This window comes from Bombina bombina, chromosome 6 (genome assembly GCF_027579735.1).
Source record: "Bombina bombina isolate aBomBom1 chromosome 6, aBomBom1.pri, whole genome shotgun sequence".
Taxonomy (NCBI): domain Eukaryota; kingdom Metazoa; phylum Chordata; class Amphibia; order Anura; family Bombinatoridae; genus Bombina; species Bombina bombina.
In genome coordinates, this window is record NC_069504.1 from 491,941,806 (window position 1) to 491,950,670 (window position 8,865).

Below are 8,865 nucleotides of genomic sequence, written 5' to 3' on the forward strand. Positions count from 1 at the left end.
TTTGATCAGGGTCATTTAGGTAGTTTCTGTTGTCATTATGATTTAAAAAGAGTAAATACAGTTGATTGCTAATAAATGGCTTCAGCCAAACACTAACCATGAGTGAAAGAAAAGTTTTTGTGTTATCATTCATATTCTCTGAAAAATGGGCAAGAAATCATAAATTCTGCCAGGCTATGTAAACTTATGAGCACAACTGTGTATATGTGTGTGTGTGTATATGTGTATATATATGTGTATGTATATATATATATATATATATATATATATATATATATATATATATATATATATATATATATATATATATAGTGTAGTTCGGTGTTCCAAGCACTCAACGTAGTAGTAGTAGATTGTCTGGGTGCTCTCTATAGTGTATAGGTAGAAACTTCAGTGAAAGAAGAGGCACTCAAAGGACTTAAGAGTTTCAAATAACTTTATTATTATAGATACATGTCATAAGGTTCAGTCAACGTTTCGGTCCTCGCAGGGACCTTTGTCAAGACTGTATCATTAGCTGTGTAATTCTGTAATTACACAGCTAACTATACAATCTTGACAAAGGTCCCTGCGAGGACCGAAACATTGACTGAACCTTATGATGTATTATCTGTAACAATAAAGATCTAATTGTTTGAAACTCTTAAGTCCTGTGAGTGCCTCTTCTTTCACTGAAGTTTATATATATATATATATATATATATATATATATATATATATATATATATATATATATATATATATATATATATATATATATATATACACACACATTTATTTGTGTCCAAGGCACCAATTATAGGCGATTCATGGACAAAATCTGGTTTTATCTGAAATTTGTAAAAGTATAAAACAAAAGGACCTGCCCCTGGAAGGTCCATCTTAAATGAACCCTTTGTCATCTAGTGCCCGTTAAATGTAAGGTTGTACAGTGACTGTTTTAGATTGTTTCCGTGTTTAAATGGAGAGGTGAGAGGTAATTATTTAAACTACCATTTGCAGCGTGCAAATAAAAATGTGGCTCATGAAACTTAAACAAACTTTCTCCTGTGCTAGATATGGTCAAGTAAAATAATTATGAATAATAAAGCGTAATTTAATGATCAATTAACAAGTGCAAGCACATTATATATCTTAGTGTCTCTGTTCAATCACTGTTTATTGGCGGAAAATAGAGCAACGAGAAATACTCCATTCCAAGCCCCCAGCCAGGTCTAAAGAGGAGTTGCGATTAGATGATTTTAGGTGGTGTTAGGCTACAGCTCGTTATCAAAATTGCCAAGTAGCAATATTATACATTTGGCCAGTAAAAGAGGGGAGATGCCTCAACTCACCAGAGTCTGTTCGTCTCCCTGAATTATTGTCTGCTGCTCCATAAGCCCTGTTGTGATGTTGGGTCTGAGCCGCTTCTTTCAGGCTGAGTGTGGCCAAGTGGTTCCTGAACAACTTTTTTGACCGGTGCTTGAAGTAATTGCCAGGGTGTCAGGGTTTTTCCCTGTTTTGTTTGCTATGTGCTGCTGGCAGCCATTTTACTCACCTCTCTTACTGACTATGGTGCATTGTGGGGGATGCTGCTAATTTCCTGCACTTCCTTTTATGGCCAGACTGGTGTGCATCATCCATGTGAGACAGGATGCAGTCTCAGAATTGTGATGTCATCACTTATTATTTAAAGGGCCTCTGTTCAGTATGCTTTGCCTTTGCGTTGTCTCAGACCTGTTTGTGAGAGTTCCTGTGTATTACCTGGCTGCCTGACGTCCTTCCTGGTTCCTGATCCCTGGCTTGTTCCTGACTCTGCTGTTTTCCTTGTTCCTGATTCCGGCTCGTCTGACTATTCGCTTTGGCTCCTGACTCGGCTTGTCTGACTATCAGCTCTGGTTTTGACTCCTGGCTTGTTATTTGACTTGTGGACTTTTTATTATTTTTTGCTATTAATAAAGGTGTGATTATTTTTGCACTTCTCGTCTCAGTCTGATTCCTGGCATCCTGACATTACGCAAAAGCCATGAATCCTGATGGTGCTAATTATCCACCTTTACCTGCCATCATTTCCAGGATGGATGTACAGGATCACCGCTTGGATCAATTTGCCCTGCAAACCCTGCTGACTGCACATTTGGACCAAAGTGTCCCGCAAGTTATGGCTGCTCCTGTTTCCGCTGCTGCACCCATGCCTACCAGGAGCATGTTCAGTTCTGCACCTCTACCTCAGCGATATGGAGGTGATCCTATTCAGTGCAGAGGGTTTTTGAACCAGGTGGGCATTTACTTTGAGATGTTACCTCAGGCGTTTCCCTCTGACAGAGCTAAGGTGGGATTTCTCATCTCGTTACTCTCTGACACAGCTCTTGCCTGGGCTAATCCCTTGTGGGAGACTAATAAACCTGTGATTTAAAATTACCCTGAATTTGTGGCCTCCTTTCGAAGGGTATTTGATGTTCCGGCTCGTTCCTCCTCTGCTGCTAAACGACTCATGTCCATTCAGCAAGGTACAAGATCTGTTGCTCAGTATGCTATTGAGTCCCGTACGCTTGCCGCAGAGGTAGGTTGGAATAATGAAGCCCTTGTTGCTGCCTTTTTTCATGGGCTCTCTGATGCGATTAAAGACGAAATTGCTGCCAGAGATTTACCAGCGGATCTCGAGGCATTGGTGTCTTTTTTTTATCCTAATTGACATCAGACTCAGAGAGAGGCACTCTTTCAAGGAGCGCTTGCAGAAGCCTCCTGTTCCGTTGTCTCCTATGTGTTCATTCCCACCCATGCCTCCCTCTCCTCCCATGCCTCCTGGTTCCGAGTCACTAGGTACTGCTGAGCCGATGCAGTTGGGATTCACACGTCTCTCCGCGGCGGAGAGGGCCTTTAGGAGGAGGGAGGGGCTCTGTCTCTATTGTGGGTTACAGGGCCACCTTTTGAAGTCCTGTCCTACACGGCCGGGAAACGCTCACACCTAAGGTCCTGTCGGGGGCAGACCTTGGGTGGTTTATCCTGGTCCCCGGAACCGCTTAAAGAGAAACCTTTGGTCATGGTTGTCCTTTCCTGGGTGGACTCCTCCATAGTCACTCAGGCTCATGTTGACTCCGGTGCTGCAGGCTATTTAATTGACAGTGCTTTTGTATCAAAGCACTCCATTCCTGTTTTGCCTCGGTCCGTTCCGCTTGCTATTGAAGCCATGGATGGCAGGCCCCTTCAGTCTGCACTCGTTACTCACGAAACTGCTCCGTTGTCCATGGCTGTTGGGGCTCTCCATTTTGAAACCCTCCAGTTCCAGGTGATAAACTCTCCGCATTTTCCGGTTGTTCTGGGTTATCCCTGGCTCCAAAAGCACAATCCCAGTCTCGACTGGCGCAGGTACGAAATTTTGTCGTGGTCCCCGCAATGTATTTCCACTTGTCTTCGGAAACCAGTTAAAGTCTTGTGCACTTCTTCGGTATCTCAATTGCCAGAGGAGTACCGAGAGTTACTAGACGTTTTTGACAAGGTGCGTGCCAGTACGTTGCCTCCTCACCGGTTTTACGATTATGCCATAGACCTGCAACCCGGAGCCATTCCTCCTCGGGGCTGGGTGTACCCTCTGTCTGTTGTAGAGAATTGTGCTATGGAGAAGTATGTTGCTGATGCTCTGTCATGGGGGATCATCCGCAAATCCTGCTCTGTTGCAGGGGCTGGCTTCTTCTTTGTGAAGAAAAAGGGTGGCGAGTTAAGACCATGCATCGATTATAGAGGTCTTAATCGTCTTACCATTAAGAATGCTTACCCTATTCCGCTCATTACGGAACTCTTTTACCGCCTCAAGGGAGCTACGGTCTTTACTAAACTTGATTTGAGAGGAGCGTACAATCTCGTTAGGATCAAGGAGGACCACGAATGAAAAACAGCATTTAAAGGGACAGTAAACCTAAAAAATAATGTTATATAATTCTGCACATAGTGGTCGGGCTGGGCTGTGACTATACAGCTGGCCCGATGCACTGTGTAATAAAAACAGACCGCCTCAGAAGAGCACAGAGAGCGGGTCTGAAAAACTGTCATATTTAAAAAAAATTAAAAGGGAATATAAGGTTTTATAACGATAGCACTAATATAATGTTATATAATTCTGCACTATCTGCACTTTTATGGCCAGACTGGTGTGCATTATCCATGTGAGACAGGATGCAGTCTCAGAATTGTGATGTCATCACTTATTATTTAAAGGGCCTCTGTTCAGTATGCTTTGCCTTTGCGTTGTCTCAGACCTGTTTGTGAGAGTTCCTGTGTATTACCTGGCTGCCTGACGTCCTTCCTGGTTCCTGATCCCTGGCTTTTTCCTGACTCTGCTGTTTTCCTTGTTCCTGATTCCGGCTCGTCTGACTATTCGCTTTGGCTCCTGACTCGGCTCGTCTGACTACCAGCTCTGGTTTTGACTCCTGGCTTGTTATTTGACTTGTGGACTTTTTATTATTTTTTGCTATTAATAATGTGATTATTTTTGCACTTCTCGTCTCAGTCTGATTCCTGGCATCCTGACACAGGGTACGTTGGGAGCATACCTTGGAGATTGCACCTGCATTAATCGTGAGGTAGGATGTGAAGGCAAGTGACATATGTTACAGCAGATGCATTTGCCTATCTTGACTGCATTCATTTAGAACATTGCCTCTTCTTCAAGAGGTTTTCCCCTCTATCAAAATGAGCTACGGAAGTCTTTCAGACTGCAGTCATTGCGCTTGCCGGCATGCTCTGCCCCAATTTACTTTTATTATTAAATTTGCTTCATTCTCTTGGTGTCAGGGTTATGACCTCTTTAACAGGATGGAACTCAATGGATGGGATAGTGGGAAGCTGGGCAGATGGCATAGCAATAGAGTGGACACTTAAATATATACAACAGTCCTATTTATTAGGAGAAATTTACACAGGCAAATAGCAAGGAATGTCCTGAAACAGATTGTACAGGGAAACAGGTACAGGCAAGTGTTAACTAGATCAAATTGTAACAAACCAGTATAGATGATATTCAGCTGCAAGTTGAGACAGACAAGAGCTAAGATCTGAATTGCCCACTTCAGGGTCAAGGACTGTAGTGCCCGCTTCTGAGCCAAGCAAAAGGGAGTTCCCATTTCAGGGCCAAGCAAAAGGATACCAAGCAAAAAGGGATGCCCACTTCTAGTCCAAGCATAAGGGAGTGCCTGCTTCTGGGCCAAGCAAGGGATACTAGGGTGCTGAATACAGTCTGCAAGCAGCAGCAGACAAAGGCAATGCTGGAGACAGAACAAACAAATTGGTACAGCAGGCAATAAGGTACTGTAAATGGGAAACTATAACAGGGAAAGTCCAAGCAAAAGTACTAACTGTGCCAAATGCAGAGACAAGGTCAGGACAGTCCAAGATTCAAAGGCATGAAGCAAGTATCCAAAATTAGACAAGGTCACAATCAGGAACACCAGTAACAAACAGGAACCAGGAACACAAACGTAGGAGAGACTCCAATACCAGAGCAAGGAGAAACAGGATAGGCTGCTCAATATATAATTAGCTTCCCTGATTGGCTGGCATCCAGATAGGGCAGAGCTGGGAGACACACCTGCTGATAATATTCTTGCACAATTCCCTGCAAATAAACATCCTCTAATGCAGGGGTCGCCAACCTTTCGGACCTCAGGGACCACTAAACTCACAATTTTGAATCCCGTGGACCACTAACATGATATTTTTTTTAAAAGGTACAATCCTCTTTGTGTATATATATATATATATACATACACATACATACTAACTTTACATTATGTATATATTTACACATTTTTGAAAATTATGTTTTGGAATTAACTAATTGAATGACAGAACTGAGAGAATACTTCCAAATGACAGATGAAGGGTGAGTGCCAACTTTTGAGCTGGAAACAGAGAGGCAGAAAGTGGGGGGAAAAATAATTATGTTTAAAAGGACCACAAGACTTCCAAGTTACCTCCCCAGTTAGGAATTATTCAAAACTACTTATGATCATGGACAGACATTAGAGTAATAAATTAAGTTTATATCAGAAAGCTCTTAATATGGATGTGAGCTAACCACGACTGATGTTACTGGCAATTACTATAATTTCGGTGGGATATGGCTGATCTGCTGGATGGAAATTACTGGAATTCAGGTGGAATGGCTTTGTGCCCGGGAAAGTTAATAGAATGAAAAATAATTAATATTTAATAAATAAAAAAAGAAGATGGATTGGAGAAAGACAAACATTGATGTAAGTCCATCTGAAGGAATTAGGAAAACTACTACAAAGAGACAGGTAAAGGAAAGAAAATAAATTAAATATAAGAGAGAAATTGTTTTTTTTAAGATTTTGTTTTTTATATACTTTAATTCTACTATTTCAAGCCAAGACTATATAATCTCTGCTGGCTTTAGAATGGAAGCATCTTCCTCTGAGCAGCACGCCGGACGGGAGGAGTTAAAAATACAATCTAGCTACGCAAGTTGCGCAGTACTACGCAACGTGCGTAGGGAGATTTTAATTTAACTCCTCCTCCGTCGGTTTTCACTGATGTCCAGCCAGGCACTGTAGGGAGTTGCGGCGCGACGGGGGTGACACCATCAGAGGATATTAATTCCTGCTTGATGGTGTCAAGGACCACCAACATCTTCTTGTGGGCCACCAGTGGTCCATGGACAACTGGTTGGCGACCGCTGCTCTAATGGCACAAACAGAGCAAGCTGGACTCTGAACCTGGAGTCCCTGGCTCTATCCCAGGAAAGACATAGTTTGGGAAATAACCAGCTGCATCCCTGTCATGCAGTTTTGCACAAAAAGAGCTTATGGGATCCTGACAGTACCTTATGGGATCCTGACAGTACCCCGCCCCCCCACCTTGGGTGACTTCTAGGCATCCAAAGCCTTTTCATAGCAGATAAGGTAGTCAGTGTGAAACAGGTGCAATCTGATGCCTTCACAAAGCCAGAAGATATGTTGTTAGGACGGACTGTAGCAGTGAGTCCATAACAGGTGGTTAAAATGTGATGATGTTGAGACTGCTGTGTAATGGAATGTAGAGAGCCATTAACAATGTCCACTCTGACAAGGTCTTCTCCAAAGGAAAACTCATCATACGTCAATGCCTTTGTGAATGCTGCTTCATCAAGGAATGTTACAAACAAGATCTTTCTTGTGCCAGCTTACTCTCGAGGAAATGGACTCCAGAAACATTTAACTTAAAAAATATATACTTAATATATTCCTCAATAGCATCAGAGGGTAACTGAGAAACACAAACTGTGTAAGGAGGGGGTACAGAATAGTTCTGACTTGTTCATACCTTGTGAGTGGGTTGTTTGTCAGAGCTGGAAAAGGTAGCAGCAATGGTCTTAAGTGTGACAGAGAAACAGGAACTAGTGGTCTGTAAGTCTTCCTCTTCATCAGTGGAGTAAAATTCATAGGCTGGATTCAAAAAATTAGCTTCAGGATTGACCTCACACTGTCCATCCTATCTTTCATTTATTTTACAGCTGTGTCCTCTCCTTAATCGGCTGTTCATACTTCTGTGGCAAGGAATGAGTTTCAGGTCTGATCTGAACTTTATATGACATAGCAGCTTTTACATTTATCCTACCCTTGTCTCTCAGATGAAACAACAGAGTTGACTGTCAGTTTATTGGCCTGATGATCTGGTAGCTGTGTCTTAGGGGTTTTAGCAGTCCTAGCTCTAGTTTGGCCCTCAGGTGCTGTAGCAGGTTTAATAAAACACTGATTCTTTGGAGGGGATTCTTTTGAAGTGTCCCAAACCCCCACAGTAAAAACTGTGTGTTTTGAGTCTCTTCTGAGTCATTTCTTCCCTAGACATGGGTGTTTGCTGCCAGGTGACATTGGTGTGAGGTGTTTTAATATTTACAATGAGCTTGGCCCAACTCAGGTGAAGAGACGCCCTGTATTATACGTCCCAACATTTTAAAATTCAAAAGAGGCACCCTCTTGTCAAAAATGTGTGATATGTGGTGGGCAGGATGGGGAGTGGCTTAACAAAATCAGGAGACCTAATCCAATTTACTATAAAGCCAAAATATATTCTAAATTAGGCTATTCCACTTTTAATTATAAAATGCCACTTAAAAGACATTATAAATGGTAATAAATCCTGTGTGGTGGCCAAAGTCTTTGTGCTAGTAACCAACTACTTGGTTAAAGAATAATTAAAACATAGCATTTATTGTGAATAGAATTTGTAAAATAACAGACCTGGATGACATCAGTTTATAGCATTGGCAAACCTCTGACTCCCTATCAGGGATAGGCACGGACCAAGACTGTGGCGGACATTTTCCAAAGTACAGGCCTTAGTGAATGACACCAAGGTACATTTCAAATTAAAAACATCACAAAACACTCTCTTTACTGAGAGGGTAGTGGATGCATGGTGGAAAAGCCATCCAGCAGAAGTGGTAGAGACAGTGAAGAAATTTAAAAATGCATGGGATAGGCATAAGGCTATGCTAGGTATAAGATAAGGCCAGGAACTAATAAAAGTATCCAGAAAATTGGGCAGACTAGATGGGCCGAATGGTTCCTATCGACCAACACATTCTAAGTTTCTATAAGTCAGGAGAGCGGCACTTTGCTGACAAATGGGCTGCTTGTTGGTTGCCCCTGGTCTAGTTACACAAGTCATCTAATCAAATAAGTTTAAAATAACATTTATATAAAGACTGCTTGTGGTATACTAGTATAAAATGTTTTCAAAATTCTAACCTTTTTTTTTTTTTGTATTGAGAGTCTGCAACTCTTAACCAAACTCACCCACCTTGATGTTAATCGCATGATCATCATGGTTGGTTACCTATTTGGTTAGGTAAGGTTTATCAGAGTAGGCAGCGGTCTTCTACACACA